The 13,798-nt window shown below is 38.1% G+C and overlaps 1 non-coding gene across 1 annotated transcript; it reads right to left on the bottom strand.

The window, feature by feature from the left end:
• Positions 1-9,919: 9,919 nt before the first annotated feature.
• Positions 9,920-10,062, bottom strand: LOC118679667. The gene has a single exon (XR_004975283.1). It is a non-coding gene; the product is annotated as a small nucleolar RNA SNORA57 (small nucleolar RNA).
• Positions 10,063-13,798: the final 3,736 nt, after the last annotated feature.

Raw genomic sequence — 13,798 nt, 5'->3', positions numbered from 1 at the left:
CCACACTATGACACCCACTGGCACCAGGCCAGCCAAGGTGGGTGTAATGAGATTGGTTGGGGGTCAGCCATCGCCCCATGATCACCCCTCAGAGGAGGCCCAGGCCACCGGCCAGTGGAACAATCAATCTGCGGGCTCCACCATTGCACCATAGAGAGAGGCCCAGGCCACCAAATGGTGGGCTGTGGTAGGTGGGCGAGGCCTCCCTAGGTGGGGCCTCTCTCTGTGAGGGAAGCCCAGGTTCCTGGTGCCAGAGGGAAGCTGGGGAAGGAAGGCCTACTCTTCTATGAATTTTGTGCATCAGGCCTCTAATAATTATATCAGTTCTTTTCTTTTCCCCCTGGCTCCATATGAAGGTATGTCAGTCTGTTCCATGCCTCCATGCTACAGGTCTAAAATATATATACTCTACATATAGACACATGCTGATAGCCATAGGGAAAGGAGGCGAATGTATAGGTGAAGTTTGGCAAAGGCAGAGAAATGGGGCATTCCAAATAGTGTCAACAATAAAAATTAATTTACAAAAAAGTAATAGTAGTAAAAACTGTCACATACATTAGACATAGTATTCAACTGCATTTCTTTGAAATCAAGATGTCTTTACAAAGATATTTTTTTAATCTTTATTCTTGAGACTATTACAGATCTACCCCTTTTCCTTCCCCTTTACCCACTCTATCCAGTTCCCACCCTATCTCAAGCCTTCACCACTCCATTGTCTGTGTTCAACAGTAATGCATATTTTCTCCAGCCCCCTCTCCCTCTGAGATTCATCAGTATGTTCCATGTTTCCATGCCTCTGATTCTATTTTATTCATCAGTTTACTTTATTCATTAGATTTCTTATTCATTTATTTTGACTTTTAGATTTAATTATTAATAAATAGTTATTATTGCCATTTTATTGTTCATAGTTTTTAATCTTCTTCTTCTTATTCTTCTTAAGAATATCCTTCAACATTTCATGTAATACTGATTTGGTGGTGATAAACTCCTTATCTTTTTCTGGTCTGTGAAGCTCTTTATCAGACCTTCAATTCTAAATGATAGCTTTACTGGGTAGAATAATCTTGGTTGTAGGTCCTTGGTATTCATCATTTTGAATATTTCTTGCCACTTCCTTCTGGCCTGCAAAGTTTCTGTTGAGAAATCAGCTGACAGTTGTTTGAGCAATCCCTTGTAGGTAACTAACTGCTTTTCTCTTGCTGCTTTTAAGATTCTCTCTGTCTTTAACCTTTGGAATTTTAGTTACGATGTCTTGGTATGGGCTGCTTTGGGTTCCTCTTGTTTGGGACTTTGTACTTCCTGGACTTGTAAGTCTATTTATTTCACCAGGTAGTGGAAGTTTTCTGTCATTATTTTTCAAATAGGTTTTCAATATCTTGCACTCTCTCTTCTCCTTCTTGCACCACCATAATGCAAATGTTGGTGCACTTGAAGTTGTCCCAGAGGATCCTTATACTATCTTCATATTTTTTTAATTTTTTCTTTGTGCTTTTCTGATTGGGTGTTTTTGCTTCCTTGTATTCCAAATCATTTTACTGTTGAATACCTGTAAAGTATTCTTCATTTCAATTAGTGTATGCTTAATTTCTGACTGGTCTTTTTCATGTCTAACATTATCACTATATCCTTGAAATTCTCACTAGATCCCTTGAAGCTCTCATTAAGATTCTTGAGCATCCTTATAACCATAGATTTGAACTCTGTATATAGTAGTTTTCTTGCTTCCATTTAATTTATTTATTTTTCTGTTGATTTCTTCTGTTCTTTTATTTATGACATATTTCTTTGTCTCTGCATTTTGGCTGCTTCCCTGTGTTTGTTTCTATGTATTAGGTACAGCCGTTACGTCTCCTGGAATTGGGAGAGTGGCTTGTGGATTAGGTGTCTTGTAGGGCCCAGTGGCTCAGCCTTCTCAGTCACCTGAGCTGGGCACTCTAGGTGTGCCCATGGGTGGGCTGTGTGCATGTCTTACTGTAGTTAATCCTTGATTGCTATTGGTATCATTGGGAGGAATTGACCTCCAGGCCAGTTGGCTGTGAGAACCAGCTGGGAGTACAGTGGAAGAGCTGCTATGCAGGAGACACCCATATGGAGCAGGACTTGCTTCAAATGATGTTTATTGCTAACTGAGTCTGCCTCTTGAATTTGTTGCTCCTGGATGTGTAGAGTTGTAATCTGGTATAACCTGAAGCTATCCACTAGGTACACTGGCTCTGGGGGCCCCTGCCCCCCCAGCGCTGGAACTCAGAGGGAACAAGACTGTGTAAGTTCATGAGCCGGCCATTTAAGAGTAACTGCCTGGATCTCCAGCAGCCTCCATGTCACTCAGCCACAATCCCCACTGGTTTTTATAGCCTGAAGTTATGGGAATTTCTCTTCTTAGCTCTGGAACCCAGGGCTGGGGATCTGCTGTGGGGCTGGGACAGCTTGATCCTCACAGGAGGCCTCTGAAGGTGAGATATCGCTCCAGAGTAAAAAAAAAAACAACAAAATACCACATGCAGGTTCTGACCAGCCCATTCCACACCTCCACACCTCCTACCAGTGTTGATGTGCTTTCCTCTTTACTTCTTTAGTTGTAAGACTTTCATTCAGCCAAATTTCATGCAGTTCTGAATGATGGTTGTTCAGTATTTTAGTTGTAATTTTTATGTGGTTGTGGCAGGCAGCAAGCACTGCCTGTACCTATGTGGCCATCTTGGTTCTCCTTGTGATATTTTAAGGTTTATATTCATTTTTAAATTTATTTTTATTTTTCAAATATATTTTTATTGATTTAAGAGAGGAAGGGAGAGAGAGAGAGAGAGAAAGAGAGATAGAAACATCAATGATGAGATAGAATCATTGATCAGCTGCCTCCTCCATGCCCCCATACTGGGGATCAAGTTCGCAACTCGAGCAAGTGCCCTGCCTGGAAATTGAACTGTGACCTTGTTCAATGGTCAATCCTCAACCACTGTGCCACACCAGACAGGCAATGTTTATATTCTCTTTTAAAAAATCTTTATTGTTGAAAGTATTACAAATGTCCTCTTTTCTCCCATTGACCTCTTCTAGCCTGCCTCCACCTCTCACCTCAGGTCTTCACCACTCTATTGTCTGTTTCCATTGGTTATGCACATAAGCATGCAAGTTCTTGGCTGATCCATTCACACCCTCTCCTGCCTTCCCTCTGAAGTTCAAAAGTTTATTCCATGCGTATATGTTTCTGGATCTATTTTCTATGTCATTTACATGAAAACCTGAGAATTTAGTTATTATAATGATGGGCTAATCCATGAGATATAAAATTATTTTACAAATATTTAACACAAATGCAGTTGGTCATAATTAAAACTGTATTATTGAAAATAAAACCCGGTTGGTGTGGTTCAGTCAGTGGTTGAGCATTGATCTATGAATCCAGAGGTCACTGTTCGATTCCTGTTTGTGGCGCATGCACAAGTTGTGTGCTTGAACCCCAGAGTAGGGCAGGCAGGAGGCAAGCGATCAATGATTCTCTCTCATCGTTGATGTTTCTATCTCTCTCCCTTCTTCTATGAAGTGAATAAAAATATGTTTTTTAAAAAATAAAACAAAATGAAAGTATTTATTATGTTTGTATATTAGACATTTTCCAAGGTAATCATGGATAATGTTTGTATACCTTGGTAATTTGGGAAATATGTTCAAAGGCAATAGAAAAATGAGACTCACATTCACACTTGACGAATGAATGGTATCAAAATTTATACAGGCTTTAAAAAGACAAACTTCATTTAATATGTTAGACATCTTCTCTCTTCTCTAAAAGTTAAAGGAATATAAATGACTTAAAAAATGGGCCTTTTGACTTGGCACAGCTGACAGAGGATCTCTCAGACTTTCAGAACTAGAACCTTGTGCTTATCAACTTAAAGCCCTTCATCTCACCAACTGCTTAATTAAACCATGGGCAGTCTCGGGGAAACATAAAAGCCACTGCTGATAGTGAGAAATTGTATGGAAATGGGAAAGAATGAATATGAATGTTGGAAGGTTGGCAAATTCAAATGGAGAGACTTAATGTGGGAGAAGTCCAGAACGATTTTTGGAAGAGAGAAGCATAGACATCCAGGAGAAGTGTGAGTCAATGGGTGGTATATAGATTGAAAAGCAAGAAAGGTTAGAGCAATGAGAAACCAGTCATTTTAACAGGATTGCAAGTAACGTGTTGATAAAAAAGCTTACCAACTTTCGTCTTGCCTATTTCTGAAAAAACAAACAAACAAAGAAATTAGTGCAAATATTAAAAATATAGAAAGAAGATGCAAATTTAATGCAAAATGAATGTTTAAAACTTTCAGGGTATACATAATGCACACACACATACACACAATTGCATGTAGGCGACATACAATCATACACATAACTGAAAAATATAGTGTTTGAAATCAGTTTTGACCAGGGAGTATTCTCCCCAAAATGAATACGGGCATAATGATTAATTTTATTACATTAGAGAGAAGTTAGGGATATTAGTTCTTATGGTTGCCTTTCAAATTATTCCTTTTGTCTTTCACATTAGGTAGAATATTATTGTTCAGTGTATAAGATTTAATAAGTTCTTTAGTTTTTAATAAATAGCCCTTTGAGACAGCATGGAGGGACCAGGAGACTATTATACTAAGTGAAATAAGCCCGTCAGAGAAAGACAAGTACATATGATCTCCACTCATATGTGAAATCTAATAAACAAAATAAACTGATGAATGTAGTGGATCCAGAAGCATGGAAGCATGGAACAGACTGCAGAATCTCAGAGGGAAGGCGCGGGAAGGTGGGTGGGTGTGAAGTATTCAACCAAAGAACTTTTATGCATATATGCATAATACCTGGACACAGACAATAGGGCTGTGAAGGCCTGGGGTTGGGGGTGAGGACAGGCTAGAAGGGGTCAATGTGGGAAAAAGGGGACATATGTAATACTTCCAATAATAAAGATTTTTAAAAAGAAAGAAAAAAAGATGGAAAAAATAAAAATAATAAGTAAATGGGTATAGCCAATTTTATTTTTTGAAGCAGCTATGTGTTAGAAAGTAGCCACAAACTTCAAATTAGAGACTTTTCTCTGATAGTACTAGTTCTTCTACTATAAGAGAATCTTCTAGAGGCACTGCAGGGTAACCTTCAGAGCATTGTCATCAACCAGTGAATGCTTAACCTTGCATTGTGTAAACTTCTATTACAAGTAACATCTAAATGAAGTTCTTCCTAATTATATTTCATGAAAGGAATGAAAATGAATTAATAAATGGCAGTGATTTGGCCTAAATAAAACAATCCAGGCATATCTTAAATAATTTTTCACATCAACCATATTGAATATGTCTTTATTTCAAAGGTTCATGATTAATAAAATTTACCTGGTTCAAAAGGAATAACTGCACAGAAGCAACAACCAGACAAATAAAACAAGGAACCATGAAGGATATTTGAATAGCTAATGAAAAGGGCTAAGTTGGAAGGGTTAAAGGGAAAATCATGCAAGATGTGTATTTGCGGTTGAGGATGATGATCTTTGGGAGTTAAAGAGAAAGTACATGAAAAGGATGAAGCCATGACTAGGCATAAGGAAAATACATTAATGGAACTTACCTTTTTCTTCTTAATTTTTATAAAATAAAAATTTAATTTAAAATAAGGGCCCAATAACAGCAAGAATGAAGGACAAAATTTTCAAAAATTATCATAGTTTCTCTGGGGCCATAAATGGCACATATTTCTTAGAATTGAAACCACAACGTTCAGAGTAAATGTCACCATTCATGGGAAACTTTTTAACTCCCATACACTTCCTGGTGCTAAAGAGGCTAAAATGGAAATGACACCATGCAAGGAGCTTGAATATCACTCCCTCTGGCGTGGGGAGAGGATGTGTCCTTCAATAGTTCTATAATAAGCCTTCTACCTTTTTCAGAATAAATAGAAAATACACACTCATACTGAAAAAAAAAAGATGAGAAAAAAAGAATAAGGGCATCTATTTGTTTGCAACTATACCTTTAGCATTAGTCCCATAAAGACTGCTACAGACATTAAATCAGCATATTACTGAATTATATCCCTTTGCAATAAATATTACATCATTGAAGAGATGCCATTACATGGGGAATGTTCAAGTTCCATGAATTATATTTCTGTTGTAGAAGAAATAATTGGCGATATCCTAGGGGAATTGGGAAACACCCTAAAGCTTTTTCCCTCTAGTTTGTGTGTGTGTGTGTGTGTGTGTGTGTGTGTGTGTGTGTGTGTGTGTTTCAGAAGATAACAACAGGCCTCTTCACAGTGTTCAGGAAACCACCAAACCAAGCCCATCACACTGGTCTCAGAAGCTTGAGCAGCATAGATGACCCAACCACCATCAGCTGACCTCAAGAGCACAACAAAGCCTAGATTCACAGAACTCAAGCAACAGAAATCCTGTTATCACCTAGAGCCCTTTAAAAAGCGAGAGGGCAGTCAGTCACTAAGGAAGATCTGGTGTCCAGAGCAAATGTGGCCACACATAGGACTGACCAATCAGACTCTTCCAGATTGGGATTTCCTTGCCCCCTCTTGCTCTTTCACATTCCTTACTTGCATGATTTAGTTCCAAGACTATGCAATAAAACTCCTAAATCAGAGTTAATCAATATGTATAACCTCCTTCTCACCCTTATTCCTTAAACTTGTGTTTTTATTTGGGAAATTGATCTGACTGTTGTCTCCAGTCTCCTCATCTGTCTGCCTGATGAGTAAACCTTTTTTTCTTCTTTTTTTCTTCAGACTTTGGCTTCTCTGTGAATGATGGGCAAGGACCCAATGACTTTGTTCCATATAATTGTTTTCTGTATCTTATGTTTCACATGAAAAATGGAGAGCTGATATATATCTGATCATTCTCTGTCATATAAAATCCTTCTACAAGTGTCTAATAGAAATTGCGGTTTGCCAAAATTAAAATGTGCCATTGAACATGTAAAAGAGAAGCCAGGTGTTATGGTTGTATATGTAAAAACATTTCCAGGGAAATGATGGAAATATTAGTATATCTGCTACACGTGGATATTATATTTAGGGGCAGTGGAAGAATAAGCCTCAAGTTCACATTTGACCATTGAGTAATATCAGAATTTACACAGGCTTTGAAAGGACAATGGTTGGACAATATGGACAAACTTCACTCAGCAGGTCTGGAAAGTATCACTAGTATATTGATGTGTTTCTGAACATGGAATCTGTGACAGAGGTCCTATCTTTTGATATATTCCAGAAACATATATAGAATGGAAACCATGTTCCTCTCAACCTTATACCCTTCATCTCTCTAACCTTTTAGTAAGACTTTAGCAGGTCTCAGGAAACAGAAAATACCAAATACTGTATTGATAAGAATACAGTAATATGAAAAGTGTTTGTGTATGTGTGACAGGGGGGGACTGGGGAAATGTGGAAGATTGGTAATTGAAATACAGAAAACTTAATGTAAAAGAAGTCCATAAGCAATATTTGGAGAAGGAAGGGTAGACAACTAGGAGAAGAGCAAGACATTAAATGGCATATAGATTTAAAGGCAAAGAATGTTAAGGCAATAAGAACCCATCCATTTAAAAAGATTGGAGAGCAACAGGTTTTCAAAAAATTTACCCATTTGTTCCCAAGGTCCCTCTGAAAAAAAAGAAAGAAAGAAAAGATCAATGGGAAAAACAGCAACAAGAAAAAATTCAATATTTTAAAATTTTATATTAAAAACTATCAAGATGCAGATACACATACACACATATACAGCCTGTGGGTCTCAAATAAATTTGTTAAATTGAAAAACTATTTCAGGAATAATAATTTTGGTGGCTACCTTTTAAAAATCTTATTGATTCCTTTGACATAATTTATTTTATCATTTAATTGTTAGATTTAATGTATTTTCATTAATGTATTGAATATTTGTAGTTGATTCTTACTATTGTGCATTATGGTGTATAAAGTAATTATAAAATTAAAAGATCTTAAACCACTTCCTCTAGAGAAAATACAAGTGTAGGTTCCTGGTACCTCCAGGCACATTTCCACAACCAATGAGTGCATGCTTGCTTTGTGTGGATTTCACTTTATCACATGCCTATGGAGCCACCTTAACACGTAGGAGGAAGGAATATGAAGTATTAAATGTTAGTGGAGAGTGTTCTAAATCAAATGACCTAAGCATGAATTGAACACTTACACTTCAGCCACACTGTAAAATGCCAATACTTCAAAGGTATATGATTAATAAAAGTTAAGGAATAAATTACCACTTCATTGAAAATGAAAGCATAATCTCAGCAAAGAAGGAGGACAAAATTTAAAAATGTTTAAAGTTTTCCTTGTGGTTCAAACTGATGCATAATTCTGAGAACTGGAACAATAAGTTTCAAAGACAATTCACCAATAAGGTCAATGTTGTTTTTCACATTCCTCAAACACTTGGTGCAATAGGAACTAAGAATGGACATGTAAACATTAAAGTTGTCAAGTAATACTTCTTCTGAAATAAACAGTATCATTAATTCATCTTTCATTGGGCTTGACTTCTGGCATTTTGGAATAAAATGTTAACATGTGTTAATATAAGGGACATGTACTTAAAACATGGTGAAAAGGCATCTAGTAAAAGCACCCATCTGTCCCTAATTGTATTTGTAGGAGGAGTCATATGAAGTCTGTTAAAAGCTTTAAAATATATTTCTAAATCTTGTTTCCTCTGAAAATAACTTATATTAATGTTTAAAGAAAAAACTTTAACTTTTAATCATTATATTAGCGTGTTATGAAAATATCTCGCCAAAACCGGTTTGGCTCAGTGGATAGAGCGTCGGCCTGCGGACTGAAAGGTCCCAGGTTCGATTCCGGTCAAGGGCATGTACCTGGGTTGCGGGCACATCCCCAGTGGGAGATGTGCAGAAGGCAGCTGATCTATGTTTCTCTCTCATCAATGTTTCTAACTCTCTATCTCTCTCCCTTCCTCTCTGTAAAAAATCAATAAAATATATTAAAAAAAAAAGAAAATATCTCATGAAAAAATATCTTATAAATATCCAAGGACAATAAGTTCCTGTCATTGATATAATATTTCCATATTGAAAGATATATTATTGATCATATTTTCTTAATATATAATGCCCTTTACGAAAATTTAAAGTATTACAGTTTGCAGAATTAATAACTATTTCAATACAAAGAAAGAAGAGTCACTATGATGAAAAAAATACAGCCAAGAAATATTATGTAAAATATTGTATAACTGCGAACACATAGATAATATGATCAAAGGCAATCAAAGTTTGAGCCTCAATTTCACACTTGAACAATGATTGATATCAAAATTTACACAGTCTTTAATAATGGATAATGGAGTGAGGAACTTCATATAGGAATTTTCAAGTCTTCTCTGCTATCATAAGGGTGAAAGAAATATAAATGTTTAAGCTACATAGTAATCTGTCCTTTAACTTGGATTATGTGACAATGATCTCAAGTTAATATATGTTTTACATAAAATATATAGAGAATGAAAATCATATAACTAATAGCCCCTTCCCCTTTATCTCAAAAAATTTATAATGAAACTATGGCAAGTCTCTGGAAGATAGAAGAAGCTAATGTTCATAGGAAAAGAAAGGACAAAATAAAAAAAGAAAGAAAAATGGAGGGTTGGTAACAGAAATGGAGAGAACTTAGTATGGGAAAAGTTTGTAACCAATAGATTGGAAAAAGATAGAACCAACGTTCTGGAGAAGTACAAGCCAATGTACAGTTTTTATAAAAAGGGAATGATAGAGGCACCAAGAAAGCAGTCATTGAAAGAGACAATGGAGTAAGGGATTGTCAGAGAAATTTTACTAAACTGTTTCTGAAGATTTTTTTTTTTTACCTGAGTCTCGGCGCTTGGGGATAGAACCAGTGGACTGGAAATCGTCAGCATGGAAGGAATGACGTCCAGGGGGCAGGGGCTCTCTGCCTCCGTTCATTACGGGAACTGGGACCGCACGCCCGAACCTCGCCAAGAAGAGGAGGGTTGAAGATCTTTTGAAAAATAAAATGGAAAGCTCAAAGTAAGTACCATAAGAAAAATACACTAAAGAAAAAATTAAATTATTGAAAAATTCTAGTGTGAAGTTAAACCTGTCATAATTCAGATAAAGAAATACACACACACAAGGGTACATGTACACACATGCACACACAGTGGCAGAAATCTATCTTTAACCAAACAAACACCAGCCATTTGAATTGCTATGTATATTATTAGTAAAATTTGTGTAACAGAAAGTGTCTGCAAACATAGACTTAAACAATAAAATAAAACTAAGACATAATAATGGGAGAAATTGCATAACAAATTACAATGGCAAACTTTGGTTGGAAAGATAAGATAATGAGACAAATTAATACCAAAAGACAGGTATGTTAAAATTTAGCAAGTTAATCATTGAAACTTGAAAACAATACTTATGCATCAGACACTTTAAAAATACCAACATTATTAATAACATTTACTTGCTGAGATAATCTTTCTACATAAATTCAAATGAACACACTAAAAACGTAAGTAATATTAGAGGATATTGAAGTGCAAATGAAGATAGCAAACCTCTGTTGGAAAGATAAAGAACCAAAATCAACTTATATAACAAAAGGCTAATATGCAAATAGACCGAACTGTGGAACAACCAGAACAACTGAACAACTGGTTGCTATGAGGTGCGCTGACCACCAGGGGGTGTGTGTGGAGCATGGCTGGCATTGCCTATGGCGGGATGGTGGAGCAGGGGTGCCAGACCAAGGTGGGGCGCTGGTTGCTGTTACCGGGGTGAGCCTCTGGTGATTACTGAAAATTCTTTGTTCCCGCAAACTGCAGGCCTGCCTGGTGCTCACACCTGCTGCCAGCGCCAGCTCCGCTTGCACCCACTGCTGGCGTTGGAGCCGCTGCTCACACCCACTGCCAGCGCCAGCCATGCTCAAACCCACTGCTGGTGTCTAGCGCAGGACCCAATCACTTGGTGCCATCAGTGGAAGCAAGTGGCAGCTGATGGCCCAATCGCCCCTGAGTGCTTCTCTACCGCCCCCTGCTCCTGAGGGGTGATTGGCACAACAGCTGCAACTCACACTCATTGACAGCACCGGTCCTTCTGGTACCCGCTGCTGGCACTGGCCCCAATTGCTCCACACCATCAGTAGGTATGAGCAGCAGCGATGGGATTGCGGCTGCTGGCAGATAGGGGTCTGGGACTGTGGTGGGAGGTGCCGGGTGGGGGCATAGAGAGGATGGGCCCACTGCAGCCTCGCGGACCTCTATTCCTTTCAAGGCGCACAAATTCATGCACTGGGCCCCTACTGTAAAAATAAATATGTTGAAGTTGAGGAAGATGATCATTAAAAATTGAAAACAAAAGTATAAGAACCAAATTAAACAATAGCCAAGTACAAAGCGAAATACATTAATGGACTTGCTCTTTTCCTATTCACACATATCTGGAAAATGAAAGGAAGAAAGAACCAATTCAATCTAAATAAAGAGGTGATGTCAGGAAGGGAGGAGAACAAAAATGTGAAGCACCTCCAGTTTTCTCTCTGGTTCAAATGATTTTTCTTTGTGAGTATAAGGAATATAAAGTTCAAAAAGTCAGAAATCACCAACCAGAGGTATGCTACTTGATATTTCCTCCCCCTTGGTCCAAAAGCTACTGAAATTGAAAGTGAAACCATAAGAGGACTTAGAACAGGGTTTTCTTCTTGGTAAACAATGACACTCATTGGTCTTTCATTGGGCCTTCTATATGTTTTAAGACAAAATGCAAGCACACACATATAGGAGATACTCTAAAAGTGATGAGGAAGCATACAGTAAAGGCACCCATTGTCAAGAACTGTATGTGAATTAATAGTCACATGACACCTGCTACATACATACAAAAGATATATTCCTAAATTTTACTCTGTTTGAATACAAAAATATATTTTAAACATGTCATTAAGTAAGACAGATTTTAAATTATTAATGTTTATTTAGTATTTTATGAAAGTGTCTTTTGGAAAATTCTACACTAATAGCTTCTGGTGCCATTCACATAAAAAAAAAATGGAATTAAGATATTATCAGAAAAGGGGATCCCAGATGTCTGCAGAGTAGATGGAAGCTAAGCTTACCTCCTCCCAGTGCCAAACCAGAGTTACAACTAATTTATAGATCAACCAACTGAATAGTAGCAGAAAAGAAGTCTTCAAACCAAGGATTTATAGAAGTAGCCAGATATGTCTATTTGCCATCTGTCTGTCCTCTTTGGAGAAGTATCTGTTCAGATCTTTTGCCATGACCCAGAAATTTCTCTTCTAGGACCATTTCCAAAGAAATCCAAAACACTAGCTTGAAAGATTATATGCTCCCCTATGTTCATTAGAGTATTATTTGCAATAGCCAAGAGTTGGAGGCAGCCCTAATGCCCATCATTACATGAGTGGATAAAAAACCTGTTGTACATTTACATAATGGAATACTACTTGGCTGTAAAAAGAGAGAAATTGTAAATTTTGTGACAGCGTGGCTGGACCTTGGAGAGTATTATGCTGAGTGAAATAAAACTGTCAGAGAAAGACAAATACCATACAATTTCACTTATACATGTAATCTAATGAACAAAATAAACAAACAAAATAGACTCAGAAGCCACATAGAGACTAGTAAAATGGGGAGAGATATGGGAAGGCCTGGCCCTGCACCCATATGTGGCAGGTGAAAATACTCTAGGAGGCAGATTGGCCCCTCCTTCCTACAGCCACACACTGTGGAGACAGAGACAAACAGTGGATTGATGGATCACTTGGAGCTTCAAGCAGGTTGCTGAAAGCCAAAGAAGGACAGTTCCTGAGAGTGGTTAGCACCTAAGTACCTCAGAGGGAGCCCAGAATTGGCAGAAAGAACAGTCAGCCATGGCCATCAGAAGAATAGGATCCAAAGCGAGCTCTAGAGATTCCAAAATGATCCTGGAGTAAGTGGAAGCTACACTGACACTCTCCCAGAACCAAACTGGAATTACAACTAAAATACCAAAGAACAGCCTGAATAATCAAATGAAGACTAGCTGGATAAACCCTGATAACCAAGAGAGAAAGTGTAGACCCCATAGAGACTGGTAGGAAATGCAGAGGTGTGAAAGGGCTGACTGGGCTCTCACATATAGCAGCTGAGGTTCTAGAGCAGCGGTTCTCAACCTGTGAGTCTCGACCCCTTTGGCAGTCGGGCGACCCTTTCACAGGGGTCACCTAAGACCATCCTGCATATCAGATATTTACATTATGATTCATAACAGTAACAACATTACAGTTATGAAGTAGCAACGAAAATGATTTTATGGTTGGGTCACAACATGAGGAAATGTATTTAAAGGGCCTGAAGGTTGAGAACCACTGTTCTAGAGAGCTATATCAGTTGTAATGGGTTCCCACTGAGAACTCTGGGATCAAAACCCCAACCTTGGCTTCCGACCCCAGAGCACCAGAACTGAGAAAGGTGCCCACATAACAACTGGCTGTGAAAAGCAGCAGGGTTGCTGGCTGCCAGGAAGAGCTGGCTAGAAATGCAGGCACCCTCTTAAAGGACCAATGCACAAAATTTTGTGTGCCGTCACTCACCTTGGGCTGTGGCAGAGGGAGGGCAAACTGGAAGATAGCTGTGTGAGAAGAATCCAGGGTTGAGGGCTCTGGGTTAGAGCTTGGAAGGCAGCCACCCTGGGTTCTTGTGCTGAGTCATTCC

The sequence above is a fragment of the Myotis myotis genome, unplaced genomic scaffold (assembly GCF_014108235.1).
Source record: "Myotis myotis isolate mMyoMyo1 unplaced genomic scaffold, mMyoMyo1.p scaffold_m19_p_26, whole genome shotgun sequence".
Lineage (NCBI taxonomy): Eukaryota > Metazoa > Chordata > Mammalia > Chiroptera > Vespertilionidae > Myotis > Myotis myotis.
The sequence above is the reverse complement of the archived record's forward strand: the minus strand, read 5'-3'. Positions and strand labels throughout refer to the sequence as shown.